The sequence below is a fragment of the Oryctolagus cuniculus genome, chromosome 19 (genome assembly GCF_964237555.1).
Source record: "Oryctolagus cuniculus chromosome 19, mOryCun1.1, whole genome shotgun sequence".
Taxonomy (NCBI): domain Eukaryota; kingdom Metazoa; phylum Chordata; class Mammalia; order Lagomorpha; family Leporidae; genus Oryctolagus; species Oryctolagus cuniculus.
This window is the reverse complement of record NC_091450.1, coordinates 38863612-38878925: the sequence shown is the minus strand read 5'-3', so window position 1 is coordinate 38878925 and position 15314 is coordinate 38863612. Positions and strand designations below refer to the sequence as shown.

The 15314-nt window shown below is 55.6% G+C and overlaps 1 long non-coding RNA gene across 1 annotated transcript in view; it reads left to right on the top strand.

Moving 5' to 3' along the window:
• The window catches only part of LOC138846957 (uncharacterized), a 90187-nt gene that overhangs the window by 23730 nt on the left and 51143 nt on the right, over nucleotides 1-15314 (top strand). The window lies entirely within an intron of this gene.

Sequence of the window (15314 nt, the reverse complement as noted above, 5' to 3'; positions counted from 1 at the left end):
CAGCTCCCATTCACTGGTTCACTTCCCGAGTGCCGGAGCAGCTGTTGGCTGGGCTGAGGCCGAACCCAAAGCCGAGAACTCAGTCCAGGTCCCCAGGTGGGTGGCAGGGACCCAGTCACTGGAGCCGTCACGTCACCTGCGTTCTCCAGGACCAGCCTCAGCAGAAGCAGGAATCAGGAGCCAGGGCTGGACTCAAACCCAGGTCCTCCAGGGAGGGCTGGGAGCAGCATAAACTTACTTCCTGTTTTCCACACACTTTTTGAAGCTCCCTCTTGCATGGTACGTCACGGTTATTGATAATATGGTTATTGATAACCAGCCTCCTGTGCGATACCTCCCCGGCTCAGCCACTGCCCCAAACCCCTGGGGCCTAGGGTTCTGTCTGACACTGGCCTCCGGGCATGGCCCAGCTGCCTTTCCAGCAGCTGCCAGCCCCCCACCTCGCCCGTGCCCACCTCACTTCCTCAGGCATCGGAAGGGAGACAGAGGCGGAGAGCGCATTGCATTCTTGCGGGCAGTCCGTTTGATTAGAATGTCGCCGCGAGATGGACTTGGCACGTGTGTGGGAATTATTAGCACAGCGGATGAGGGAACAAACATCTCGGCTCATTACTGTTCCTTTATTAATGTTTGTTCTCTTGATTATTTGTGGATTTCTATTAAAGGAAACCGAGGAGGCCGGGCCCCTTCCAGGCTCCTGCCTGTGGACGCTCGTCCCGGGGACGGTTCTGCAATGAAATTGCTTTTTTAAGTTTCCTTTTTTTTGGGTCAAGTTGGTGCAGCTTTTTCCCTTGGTAGTTCGCAGAGAAGGCAGAGGTGGGGAGTGATCTGCATAAATATTTATTTCCTGAACAGTTAATTCTCGCAGCTAAAATGATTTAGGAAATTCGAGAGGAATAAATTTCCATTACGTTGCAGGAAAAGTTGAGTTACTGAATCGGCGTTTCAGAATACCTGCCTGAGACACAAAGGTGAAATGCATGATGGGAAGGGAGGCCTGGAATTGTGCTGCCCAGTGTGGTGAGTGGGAGGGGACAGGGAGCAGGTCAGCTACAAGCCATCCGGCTCGCTGGTTCCTGTTGTGTGAGGCCACAGCAGAACAGTTAGAGGTGGGGGCCGTGGCGCTGATGGCCACAGTGGTGTCCCAGCCTGCCTGCCTTCCGTCCCTGATGTCGGGGAGCAGCGCCCTGATGCTTGTACAGAGAAGAGGTTTGGCTGAGCGGTGTCTCGGTCCCTTCCCATCCACAAGAACGACACCGACGACTCCAGGCCCTCAAGTGCCCTGTTGCTCCCTGCAATGACTATGTTGACCAGACTTGTTTCTCCGGTCCACGGTTCTCTTGATGTTACGGTTGATGCAGGGTGTGTGGCTGTGTTGCTGGCCTCTGCCCAGTGAGGCCATTGGTACCGTCCACCCATCTGACAACCAGGAATGGCACAGCACTGCCCCGTTGTTCCCTGGCTTTAATCCCATAAAAAACCACCATGGTTGGTGGCGCAGACTGGGACAAAAGTTAAGCTTCGTAGAAACGTCACGTTGGGCAAGGCAGGGGGTACTGGCAAAGGTGCAGCCGTGTGGGGCCAGGCCTCTGGGGTGCAGGTGGCAGGTTCTATCGCAACTTAAAACCCCCAGGTTGCACCGTGAACCCAGGGCAGCTGGGGCTTTCACACGGTGAAGTACTGAATCCAGCACCCATCGCAGAACAGCGTGGTGTGTGAGCCACGGAAGCCCTGAGTGTCAGGCCGCGGAGATGGGTGCCGCAGACGGCTTCGTGGCCGTGAAGAACTGTGAGAGCTGTGCGTGTGGCCATGCAGAAGTGGCGGCAGGATGCGGCGTTGAGAAGGCAGCAAGTCGCTGGGGGATGTGTGCAGAAAGCCCTGGCTGTGTTATGCACTCCCATGCCAGGATCCCGCCTGCAGCTACACGTGTGGGGTGCGTGCAGGGACAGGGCTGGTTCCCTGAGGCCCGGGGCGGCTGCATGGGGCTCGGTGCCCACTTCTGCTCTGCTGGGCACCTTGTAGGCGGATGGCTGGGAGTCGGGGTGAGGTGGGCGCTTGGAGAGCCCAGGTGGGCATTTCGGAAGCAAAGGGAGGGGCTCAGGAGAGAGGAGAGATGGGAGGGGCATGGAATGGGGACACAGCAAGGCCAGGGTTTGCTCCAAGGCAGGAGCAGGCACCCCAGGGATGGGCAGGTGCCTGGGCAGAGGGTGACGAGGGGAGTCAGTAGCTGGTGCGTGCTGCCACGTGGATGATCGTGAAGAGGCCAGGCTAGGCGGAGGAGGCCAAACGCGAGAGATGGCACACGTGTGTTCTGTGCCCGTGGAGTGTTCCCCTCACAGACGGGTCCTGAGGAAGACAGGCGGTGGGCGGGCTGCCATGGACAGGCAGGGAGGGGTGGGCGAGGGTGGGCTTCCTTCCAGGGGCCTGAGAATGTTCTGGAACTGGGTGCACAGCACAGTGAGTGAGCCAGTGCCACCAACGACGCGCCTTGGGCTGGTTCGTTTTATGCCGTGAGTTTCCTAAGAGTTGGTTGCATAGAAGTCAGTCTAAAAACAAAGACGAAAGCTCTGCTGTCGTGTGTGGGGCTCTCCAAGGACATCATGGAGCCGATGAGTCAGCTGTGCCACACGCACACGTGAAGAAGGCACGGACCTTCCTGGCCTCGTAGAGGAGAAAGTCATGAAAACAGACGCACGTAGTGGGCGGGGTGGCCTGGGGCATCACTCACTGAGGCCAGACTGAGGGGTCGGGGACTTCATGTTCCCCAGACGGAGCCCCCAGGGGACACTGAAAGGCAGCTGGCCCTTTAAGGACGCCTTCCGGCAGGCCTTTTGGGGTTCAGCAGGACAGTGCCCAAAGGACACCTTTAAAACGGGGAGGGAAGACTTCGGGAGCTGCCACTGTGGCCAGCAGGTCACGCCTCCGCGTGTGGCACCTGCATTCTGTGTTGAATTCCCAGCTGCTCCACTTGCAGTCCAGCTCCCTGCCAATGCACCTGGGAAAGCAGTGGAAGGTGGCTGTCGTACTTGGGCCCCTGCCACCCATGTGGGGACCTGGGTAGGGTTCCCGGCTCCTGGTTTCAGCCTGGCTCAGCCCAGCTGTTGCAGCCCCATTTGGGGAGTGACCCAGTGGATGGGAGAGCTCTCGTTCTCTCTCTTTCCCTCTCTGTCACTCTCTTTCCCTCTCTGTCACCTGCCTTTCAAAGAAATAGAATAAATCTGAAAGACCTGTTTTGGCTGCAAATGAGGTGTAAGATGTAAAGGCATCCAGCTCCACACACAGAGCACACCTGTCTGGTGCCTCTGGCAGCTCTTGCTGCCAGCATCCCTGCCGGCTTTGGTCTTCTCCGATTTCCTACCTGCCTGCTCCCTCTGCCTCCCACCCTCAGCCTTTTCTGTTGGACAGGAAGAAAGACAGATCTTCCATCTGGCTTGTTCCCCAAATGCTCATGACAGGACTGGGCCAGGTCAACACCGGGAACCAGAAACTGCGAGATGAGTGGCAGGAGCTCAGACACCTGGGCCATCACTGCTGTCTCCCAGGTGCAGTAGCAGGAAGCTGGATTGGAAGCAGAGGTGGGAGCTGATCCAGGCCCTCAGATATGGAAGGCGGGTGTGCAGGTCAGTGGCTAACCTGCTGTGTCACAAGGCCTGCTGCCATCCTGTGGGTTTGTTGGATGGATGGGGACACATAACACAGGACAGTGATGGTGTCCATCCCTGTGACATCACACAGGACAGTGACGTGTGTCCATCCCTGTGACAGCACACACAGGACAGTGACGTGTATCCATCCCTGTGACAGCACACACAGGACAGTGACGCGTATCCATCCCTGTGACATCACACACAGGACAGTGACGCGTGTCCATCCCTGTGACATCACACACAGGACAGTGACGTGTATCCATCCCTGTGACATCACACACAGGACAGTGACGTGTATCCATCCCTGTGACAGCACACACAGGACAGTGACGCGTGTCCATCACTGTGACATCACACACAGGACAGTGACGCGTGTCCATCCCTGTGACAGCACACACAGGACAGTGACGCGTGTCCGTCCCTGTGACAGCACACACAGGACAGTGACGCGTGTCCGTCCCTGTGACATCACACAGGACAGTGACGTGTGTCTGTCCCTGTGACATCACACACAGGACAGTGACGCGTGTCCGTCCCTGTGACAGCACACACAGGACAGTGACGCGTGTCCATCCCTGTGACATCACACAGGACAGTGACGCGTGTCCGTCCCTGTGACAGCACACACAGGACAGTGACGCGTGTCCGTCCCTGTGACATCACACAGGACTGACGTGTCCGTCCCTGTGACAGCACACACAGGACAGTGACGTGTGTCCATCCCTGTGTCATCACACAGAGGACAGTGACGCGTGTCCGTCCCTGTGACAGCACACACAGGACAGTGACGCGTGTCCGTCCCTGTGACAGCACACAGAGGAGTTTGAGTGCCCTGGAAATTCTCTGTGCTCCACCTGTTCACCACCACCTCCTCCTTCCTGTCACCATAGTTTGCCCTTTCCAGAACACCCTGTGATAGGAATCATAGCGTGTGGTTTTCAGACTGGCTTCTTTACTAGCTGGAGGCATTTAAAGTTCCTCTGGGGCTTTCTGGGGCTTGACAGATTATTTGTTGTCCTTGATCTCTGGAGGGACCATGGTTTGCCTTCCCCTTCACATAAAAAAAAATTTATTTATTTTTTTTTTGAAAGGCAGAGTTACAGAGAGAGAAAGAGAGACAGAGACAGAGAGGCCTTCCATCCACAGGTTCATTCCCTCAAATGGCCGCAATGGCTAGGGCTGACCAGGCCAAAGCCAGGAGCCACTTCTAGGTTTGCCACATGGGTGCAGGGGCCCAAGGACCTGGGCCATCCTCTGCTGCTTTCCCAGGTGCATTAGCAGGGAGCTGGATTGGAAGTGGAGCAGCTGGGACTGGAACCAGCACCCGTATGGGATGCCGGCACTGCAGGTGGCAGCTTTACCTGCTACGCCACAGCGCGGGCCCACCCCTCACCTCTGAAGGGCAGCTGGGTTGCAGCTGCTGTGCACACTACCAGGTGCGGGTTTGTCCTGTTGGTTTCAGCCTGGGCAGGCTCACCGCATTCCCTTTGCCCATGGCTCCTCTCCGGCTTCTCTTCCCAGTCTGGGTCTGCCCGCCTTTCTCCTCTCACCTCCCACTTCCTTCTCAGCTCCACCCAGTCTCAGTCACTCCGTAGTGGTTTGGCTTGATAGTTCTCCAAGTGAGGGTCACTGGCCAGGACGATGGGCATCACCTGGGAACTTCAGCTCTTCAGGCGTGGCGTGTGGGGCAGCAGTGGGACACGGCCTGGGGTGCCTGCTTCCGTATCAGAGTGCCTGGGTTCAAGTCCCTGCTAGTGCGCATCCTGGGAGGCAGCAGGTGATTGATTGTCCAAGTGCTTGCGTCCCTGCCACTCACATAGGAGAGCCAGTGAGTCCCGGCCTCCAGTCTTTGGCCTGACCCAGTCCCAGGTGTGTTGTGGGAGATTGGGGGGTGAAACAGTGGACGGAAAAATATCTCTGTCTCAAAATAAATTTTGAGAAACAAACAAAACAAGGAGACATAGCCACTGTGGTAAAGCCACTGTCTGTGGTGCTGGCATCCCATATGGGTGCTGGCTTGAGTCCTGGCTGCTCCACTTCTCATCCAGCTCCCTGCTAATGACCCAGGAAAACAGCAAAGAATGGCCCATGTCCTTGGGCCCCTGCACCCATGTGGGAGACCCAGATGAAGCTCCTGGTTGCTAACTTCGATCTGGCCCAGCCCTGGTCATCGTGGCCATCTGGGGAGTGAACCAGCAGATGGAAGATTTCTCTCCCTTTGTCTCGTGCTCTCTCTAACTCTCTCAAATAGATAAATAAACTTTTTTTTTAAAAAGCAGGTTTCAGCAGCTTGTGAAAGGGAAGTTGAGGCAGGGCCCGGCCTCTGTGCCCAGCAGCCTCTCACAGCGATGCGGAGCCGAGCAGCCGCCCCGCCCCACCTGCTGAGCACCTGGGCTGACCTGGCCTCTGTCGCCTCTCTCCGAGCCCTGGTCCTCCCTTTGTTGGGCCCATCGCTGTTTCTGTTGCATTCGTCTCTGGTTCTCGGGGGACGCTCTGCTCCCCTGGGCCAGTCCCCACATCTCTCCCTGCCGTCTTCAGATCCGCAGTGCCTGGCGCACTGCCTGGTGAGAGAGACGCCCTTAACTGTTCCTCACATTAACTCGTATTAACAGAGACGCTAATTGGCTTCCACACACCTGGGGGAATGCATCAGTGTTTGCCAAGTGCAGGTGAGAATCACAGTAATGTCCTCTCTTCTTAGCTGAGATAAATTTCAGATAATTGCCCGTCTTGAGGTGGAAATAAACTTGGAGAAGACACCGCCATCGATTGTAGTAGGAATCTCGGGGGAGCTTTGCAGCTCCAGACGTGTAGGGTTGGGTGGGGGCGCGGGGAGGGTGTGTGGCTGGGCCAGACGCTCCCTGTTAGGAACCCAAGACAGGGCCGGGGCACGTCCACCTCCATGTCCTCTCCTCGTTGAGAACCCGTCCCAGTGGCCCACTGCTGTCAGACTCAAGTGGCATGGTATTTATTACTTCCTGAGGGCTTGAAGGGCGAAGAAAAGCCCGGGGGGTGTGAGGGTTTGGGGGACACAGGTCGGTGATGGACCCTGCAGGGGCTGCACCCGCAGCCTGTGTTAGCTTCCCGGGGCCAGCGTGCAGAAGAGCCCACACTGGGGTGGCAGCGAGGGTTTAAACTACAGGAATGTATTTTCTCACAATCCAGGGTCCGAGGTGGGGTGTGGGCAGGGCTGCTTCCTCTGGGGCCCCCTGCTCGGCTTGTAGGCGCCATCTTCGTGTGTGTGTGTGTGTGTCCTCCTCTGCTCGTCTCCTGGGATGGGGGCCCACCCCGCTGACCCCTGTTGACTTCATTCCTTCTTCGAGAGCTCCACCGTCACATACAGTTGAGTTCTGAAGACGGGGGGTTAGGATGTTACCGTAGAAATTCCAGGAGGGACACGGTAGCCCCTTACGTCCTCCACGCGAGTAACAGACAAGCCCAGCAAGGACCCAGGTGTCTGTAGCTCTTCCCGGAGTGAGCATGGGGTGGGGGAGGACCCCCACCACCCACACTGCGAGCTCTCCCGTCGGGACCCCCGCTGCCCACACCGCGAGCTCTCCCATCAGCACTGCATGTCTCCTTCCGGTGCAGACGCATCTGGGAGCGGCCCTCCCCGCTCACTGCTCCCGTGGCACAGTCCAGACGCATCTGGGAGTGGCCCTCCCTGTTCACTGCTCTCTTGGCACAGCCCAGACGCATCTGGGAGCGGCCCTCCCCGCTCACCGCTCCCGTGGCACAGTCCAGACGCATCTGGGAGCGGCCCTCCCCGCTCACTGCTCCCGTGGCACAGCCCAGACGCATCTGGGAGCGGCCCTCCCCGCTCACTGCTCCCGTGGCACAGTCCAGAGGCATCTGGGAGCGGCCCTCCCCGCTCACTGCTCCCGTGGCACAGTCCAGAGGCATCTGGGAGCAGCCCTCCCCGCTCACTGGCCCTCGTGGCACAGTCCAGACGCATCTGGGAGCGGCCCTCCCTGCTCACTGGCCCTCGTGGCATGGACCACACAGATGATTTAAGGGTTTAAGGAGTCAAAGGCATTTTCGTCATCAGCTGGATCATCGTGCTAGGAGAGGATTGGATTTCTGGTCTTAAACATTTTTTGTTTTTCAAGGCACATCACGCAGAACATGCATCGTAGCCATTTTGCAGGGTCATCTCTGGGCATGGCGTGCACTCCGGCTGTGTGACCCGTCTCTCCGTCCAGCTCTGAGATGCAGACATGGGGTTCCGTTTCAGTGTTGAGCTGTGAGTAGACAACTGGCTGGCCTAACAGCTTGCAGGAGGAGCTGGCTTGGCTGGCAGCCACGGCGCATGCACCTGGGAAGTTCTGAAACTACCAGGGTGTTAGGAGGGCCAGAGGAGCTGAAGCAAGTGCCAGGGAGATTGCCACGAGGAACCCGGGGAGGGTCCTGTCTGCTGGGAAGCACACAGCTTGCTGCAGACCGCCCGGGTGTGCTGGCCACCAGCGCCCGGTCTTCCAGGTTGTGAACTCAGCCTTGCTAGGACTGCTCTTCCTGAATCTGAATCTGCCCTCTGGGTGGATGGGTGAGGCTGTGTGTCGCCATCCAGCACTCTTTCCGTCTCATATGACAGAAACTGACCATTCATTAGACACCAGTGCCCTGCAGCCCCTAGCCACCCCCCCTTCTACCTTCTTTCTCTCTCGAGATGGAACTCATTAGATAAGTGGAATCTCACAACACTGGACCTATATATATATATATATATATATATATATATATATAATAGATATAGATAGATACATAGATATATTTAAGACTTGTTTATTTGAAAGGCAGAGTTACAGAGAGGAGAGGCAAAGAGAGAGAGAGAGAGGTCTTCCATCTGCTGGTTCACTCCCCAGATGGCCGCAACAGCCGGAGCTGTGCTGATCCAAAGCCCGGAGCCAGGAGCTTCCCCTGGGCCTCCCACATGGGTGCAGGGGCCCAAGGATTTGGGCCATTTTCTGCTGCTTTCCCAGGCCATTGCAGAGCTGGATTGGAAGTGGAGCAGTTGGGACTGGAACCAGCGCCCATATGGGATGCTGGCACTACAAGAGTGGCCTTACCCGCTACACCACAACGCCGGCCCCAATACTGGCCCTTTTGTCACCGGCTTCTTCCACTCAGCACCGTGTCCTCACAGTTTGCCCATGCAACAGCAGGTGTCAGAACCTTCCTTTTGCAGGCTGTACTGTGACAGTCCCCTGGGGAATGTGAGTGAGACTGAGACTGTAGGAGACCCTCAGAACTTGTCCATCCGGTCGTTTGCTAACGGGTGTTCGGGTTGGCATCACCTTGTGGTGGCGGCCGTGGACCCCCTAAAGTCCTTTTGTTCTGAACGGGAGTCTTCCCACACACTAAGAGGTGCTTCTTGCCCCCTTCTCTGTCAGCCCACGGAGTGGTGAGAGTGCCGGGCCCTGCAAATTACGTGAGGAATATGTCAGGCACACAGAGCTGTTGGCTCTCCGTGATTCTTTGGTTTAACAAACAAGATGTTTTGCCCTTAAGGTCTCCCTTAGCCGTGGATCTGTTCTGCACGGCGCACGAGGGAGCCCAAGGGCGGGCACTGGCTCAGCTCCGTCCTTGCCTCTGATTCAGGGCAGAGATGGTGAAGAATTGCCAGGTGGTTCTTAATGGGTGACCCAGAGCTACCCTCTGCCCAGCCGGGGCACTTGCTAAAAATTCAGATGAGAATCTCCTTTGAACAAAACTCTAGCTCAGAATTGCTCAACCACCAAAAATGCAGGAAAAATAAAAAGGAGTAGTGAGAACTGCAGACTTGATTTTCAGCTGTGGGAAGAGACCTGCAGCATGGGGGTCAGTGCTGCGGAGAGCAGCTGAGCCCGCGCCGGCCTGGCGCAGGGGAGTGGGCAGAGCTGGGGACCGTCCAGGCGCTGCGTTCCGGTGGAGACACAGCCTTGAGGCTCATGCTGCTACCACGGCGGGGCTGGGGGAAGGGTCACTGGGGAGGGCATTCTTCCCATGGAAGCCATCAGGTTTGGGGACAGCTATGCAGAGAGCCTCCCATAGCCTCCCCTCCCTGCCCACAGAACTGTCCTGAAGACGGCTGATGCCCAAACCCAACCTCACCCAGCAACGAGGAGTAAACACACAGACCTGCCCAAGTAGCTACACCGAGGCACTGAGAAAAACAGCAGCAAAATGCAAAACTCTCGTTAAATATTTGGCAGCGTGTGTTCACTTCCAGTTGTGGAAGTTACAAGGGACTGTGAACATGGTGGCTTCTGACAGCACAGGTTCCTTGTCTCCCAGTGCTGAGGTCAGAGTCTGATGCTGGGCTCCCTGGGCCAGCTCCGAGGTGCTGGGTGCACTCCGCTCTGCAGGCCTGGGGTGGAGCTGTTCTCTCGTGCTTTCCGCAGTGTCTGCGGGCCACTTGCTTGCCCTGGCTCCTGGCTTCCTTCTCCATATTTAAAGCCAGCACCCGGAGGCTGGGTTTTTGTCACATTGAGTCTGACGCGGACTCTTCCAAACGTAAAGACCATTGTATTGAGTTGGTCCCACCCTGAGCGTCCGGAGCAGTCTCCTGACATCCAGGTCATTCGTCAGCAGCCTTAATTCTACCCTCGTTGTTACGACTTCCTGCTCCATGAAGTAGGATGTGGACCTGTAGTCCACCTACAACACTGTGAAATGCAGGTGAAAATTCGCAAGGCAGAGTGGCCTAAGGAGGTTCCATCCTCCAGTTCGTTTACTCCCCAAGTAGCTGCGATGGTTGGGGCTGGGCCAGGCAGAAGCCGGGGACCAGGAGCTCCGTTCAGGTTGCCCACGTTGGTGGCAGGGGCCCAAGTACTTGTGCCATTATCTGCTGCCTCCCAGGTGCATCAGCAGGGAGCTGGATTGAAAGCAGAGCAGCCAGGACTTGAACCAGTGATGCTGGGGTTGCAGGCAGTGGCTTACCCATTGTGCCACGACACTCACCCTTCCATGAAGTTTTAAAGCAATGAAGCAATAGTAACAGATACAACAAATAAAATACTCTAATTTTTAGATGAGAGAGCAGGGGACTGGTGCTGTGGCACAGCGGGTTAACGCCCTGTCCTGAAGCACTGGCATCCCGTATGGGCACAGGTTCTAGTCCTGGCTGCTCCACTTCCAATCCAGCTCCCTGCTGAATGCACTGGAAAAGCAGTAGAAGATGGCCCAAGTCCTTGGGCCCCTGTACCTTCTTGGGAGACCAAGATAAGCTCCCGGCTCCTGGATTCGGATCGGCGCAGCTCCGGCCGCTGTGGCCATCTGGGGTGTGAACCATTGGATGGAAGACCTCTCTCTCTCTCTGTGCCTCTCCTCTGTCTGTATAACTCTGAATTTCAAATAAATAAATAAATCTTAAAATAAATGAAAGAGCAGGAGGAGTAAACTGAAGTTTCAAGAAAAAAGTAGAACAGGGTAAAAGTATCTTAGACGTGTTGGTGGAATGGGATGCTGCCGCCCCACATAAAAGGTAAGAAAGTCATAGCCAACAGCTGATGTAGAGGAGGAAGTGAGAAAGGAAACCCAGAGAACACCAGGTAAAATGGGGCAGCAGCTGTGCAAGAAGATCCTGTAGGTGGATGCGTCGGCTCTGGAGAGAACCAGAACGAAGCAGAAGAAATATCTGAAGACGAGATTCCAGAAAATGGCGGAAGCAAAGGAGACAACGGTAACAGGTGTGCAGCCATGTCACAGCAAAGAGACGACGGTAACAGGTGTGCAACCGTGTCACAGCAAAGGAGATGACGGTAACAGGCGTGCAGCCACGTCACAGCAAAGGAGACGACGGTAACAGGTGTGCAACCGTGTCACAGCAAAGGAGACGACGGTAACAGGCGTGCAGCCGTGTCACAGCAAAGGAGACGACGGTAACAGGCGTGCAGCCACGTCACAGCAAAGGAGACGACGGTAACAGGCGTGCAGCCGTGTCACAGCAAAGGAGACGACGGTAACAGGCGTGCAGCCGTGTCACAGCAAAGGAGACGACGGTAACAGGCGTGCAGCCGTGTCACAGCAAAGGAGACGACGGTAACAGGCGTGCAGCCGTGTCACAGCAAAGGAGACGACGGTAACAGGCATGCAGCCGTGTCACAGCAAAGGAGACGACGGTAACAGGCGTGCAACCGTGTCACAGCAAAGGAGACGACGGTAACAGGCGTGCAGCCGCGTCACAGCAAAGGAGACGACGGTAACGGGGGTGCAACCGTGTCACAGCAAAGGAGACGACGGTAACAGGTGTGCAACCGTGTCACAGCAAAGGAGACGACGGTAACAGGTGTGCAACCGTGTCACAGCAAAGGAGACGACGGTAACAGACGTGCAGCCGTGTCACAGCAAAGGAGACGACGGTAACAGGCGTGCAGCCACGTCACAGCAAAGGAGACGACGGTAACGGGTGTGCAACCACGTCACAGCAAAGGAGACGACGGTAACAGGCGTGCAGCCGTGTCACAGCAAAGGAGACGACAGTAACAGGTGTGCAGCCACGTCACAGCAAAGGAGACGACGGTAACAGGCGTGCAGCCGTGTCACAGCAAAGGAGACGATGGTAACAGGCGTGCAGCCATGTCACTCAGAGCAGTCAGCATGAAAATCCCTGCTTCAAAGACAAGAAAAAGACCCCTTTAGGGAATCATGCAAAAAAATAAAATAAAAAAAGAAGATACTTAGAAGAAAAAGAATCCAAGCAAGATATTTACACGTGATCAAATAGGAAAACGAGAAATCCTTACAGTAGTCTTACAGAAATATGATGTGTTGATTTTATCACTAGCTAAAGTGTCCAGAAATTGAAGACACCGACAAGGAAACATCGTTCTCCTCCATTCCTGGGGTCATTACTGGAGGATCTGCTGCAGCCAGCCAAGAGCATGAGCAGAGAGAGAGAAGTGTTGCAGAATTGCTTTGTGACCAGACCGTAACCCTGTTCTTAGTTCCCGAGGCTTGCAGTAGTGGGAGAAGTGGTACTTTTCCCTCCTGATCACGGCAACAATTAGACTATTCATAATCAAGATGCAGAAAATCTGAAGTAAACATCGTGTTAGTGGATGAGCCTAGTGTTTTCAAATTCGCCATGACCAAGTAGGTCATTCTGTGAGGAACAGAAAAACAGTTCAGTGGAAAGAGATCCAATGGATGATCCATTCAGAAATTGTACAGATTGTCTCCATTTTGTGCTGAAAATGCATTTGGAGACTTTCATCATCCATTCTGATTTTTTAAAAGCACGCAGAGAAATAGGAGTGTATGGATAGCCTTTATCCACCGTGAAGAGATGGCTTAAAAAATCTGTCCCAGCTTAAATTCCATCTTTACTTTTAAGAAAGACTTATTTGTTTGAAAGGCAGAGTTACAGGGGCCAGTGCTGTGGTGTAGCAGGTGAACCCGCCACCTGCAGTGCCGGCATCCCATAGGGACGCTGGTTCGAGTCCCAGCTGCTCCACTTCCGATCCAGCTCCGCTAAGGCCTTGGGAAGCAGTAGAGGATGGCCCGAGTCCTTGGGCCCCTGGAGGAAGCAGCTCCAGCTGTTGTGGCCAACTGGGGAGCGAACCAGTGGATGTTTCTCTTTCTCTCGTTCTCTCTCTGTGTAACTCCTGAGTTTCAAATACACACACACACACACACACACACACACATATATATTTAATAAAAAAGGAAGGCAGAGTTACAGAGGGAGATCTTCATCTGCTGGTTCACTCACCAAATGACTACAGTGGCTGGAGCTGGGGGGTCTGAAGCCAGGAACCAGGAGCTTGTTCTGGGTCTCCCGACTCAGTGGCAGGGGCACAAAGACCTGGGCCACCTTCTGCTGCACAAGGCAGTTCAGCAGGGAGCTGCATCAGTAGAGCAGCCAGCGCTAGAACCGGTGCCTCTCTGGGATGCCCGCGTCACAGGCAGCAACTTCACTTGCTGCACCACAACGCTGGCCTCCATCTTCATTCTTAATAAGAATGTTCCGGACGCATTTTCAGTGAGATCAGCAATGCTGAAATGCTGGCTCTCACGTTTACTGCTTGAAAACAACCCAGGCGGTCTTCAAAAAGTTTGTGGAATGAGAAAAGCTAGGCACAGTTTAAAGTTTTTTTCTGATGGCAATACAAGCCTATTTTTTTAAAGATTTATTTTATTTATTTGAAAGAGTTACAGAGAGAGAGGAGAGGCAGAGAGAGAGAGAGAGAGGTCTTCCATCCACTGGTTCACTGCCCAGATGGCCGCAATGGCCGGAGCTGCACCGATCCGAAGCCAGGAGCCAGGAGCTTCTTCCGGGTCTCCCACCTGGGTGCAGGGGCCCACAGAACTGGGCCATCTTCTACTGCTTTCCCAGGCCACAGCAGAGAGCTGGATCGGAAGAGGAGCAGCCGGGACTAGAACTGGCGGCCGTATGGTATGCCGGCGCTTCAGGCCAGGGCTTTAACCTGCTGTGCCACAGCGCTGGCCCCAGCAAACCTATCTTTGACTTCCGTTTTCCAGAAACTTCCTGAAGCACCCCTGTGCTGTTGCTGTTGGTATAACTGCACCAGACACTCTGGCTCTTAGGAGAGACAGCTCCGAGCGTTTTGAGACGGGACCAAACCTGAGGCTGCTTCAAGACCCTGACTGTGGGGCCGTGGTGCAGGCAGCACAATGCAGAGACCTGGAGAACAGAGAGTGAGGTGGAACCAAGGCCACAGGACTCAGGGAGGCCACAGGACGCAGCCTGCCCCTTATGGGCTGGGCCTTAGGCAACGGGGGCAAAAGAGTGTCAGGGACCATAATGCCCTAGGGCTGTGCACCGGGTGGCGCGTTTATTCAGAAGCACACAAGGTCCTAACCACAGAAGTCCAGAGGGCGGGTGGTTCCTTTGTGGGGGGATGGGATAGGAACATCGGTCGGGGGTGTTCCTGGGAGGCATTGCTTGCCCCCAGGCGCTGCCCACAGGGGTGCTTGCCTCATACTCGCCCTTCTGTGTGTTTTCTCCGTACCCATGTTTTACTTCAGAGTAAAAACCTTTAAACCCTGCAAGGCATAAAACAATAAAAGCAAGGCAAAAGACAGACTCTAGCCCGGGGCTGGCCCCTGAGATGGACAGGGTTTGCCAGGCAAGCAGACGCAGAGCCCTTAGGAGTCAAGAAAAGAGAAAGCAACAGTTCATTAGGACAACTGACCCAAGTGAGGAATGAAAGGTTCAGAATACATAAGGGAGGTGCCCGTCACTGGGTGGTGGACACCACGTGGCCGCTCAGCGCTTCCCAGCCACATGGCTGGGTTTGGCCAACGACGTAAGCAGGAGTGAATGGCAGGCCCCGTAGGAAGAAGCTGGAGAAGGACCTGGGGAGCAGGCTCCAGGCTGCCATGGACCCTTCTCACAGAGGTGCAAACCCAAGCCACCACCCCACAGGGGGCTCCCCGAGTGTCGCAGGGGGCACCGGAGAAGCCAGCCGCAGACCCTTGCTGCTTAAGCCCCTGAAGTGCCAGTGCCACTGGGAGGCGCCGACTGTGGGAGTGTGTGTGGGGCAACACTAGTCTGTTTGTTTAAGATTTATTTATTTGAAACTCAGAGTTAGACAGAAGGAGAGGCGGCGGGGGGGGGGGGGGGGAGGTCCTCCATCCACTGGTTCACTCCCCAGTCGGCTGCAACAGCTGGAGCTGTGCTGATCTGAAACCAGGAGCTTCTGGGTCTCCCATGTGGGTGCAGGG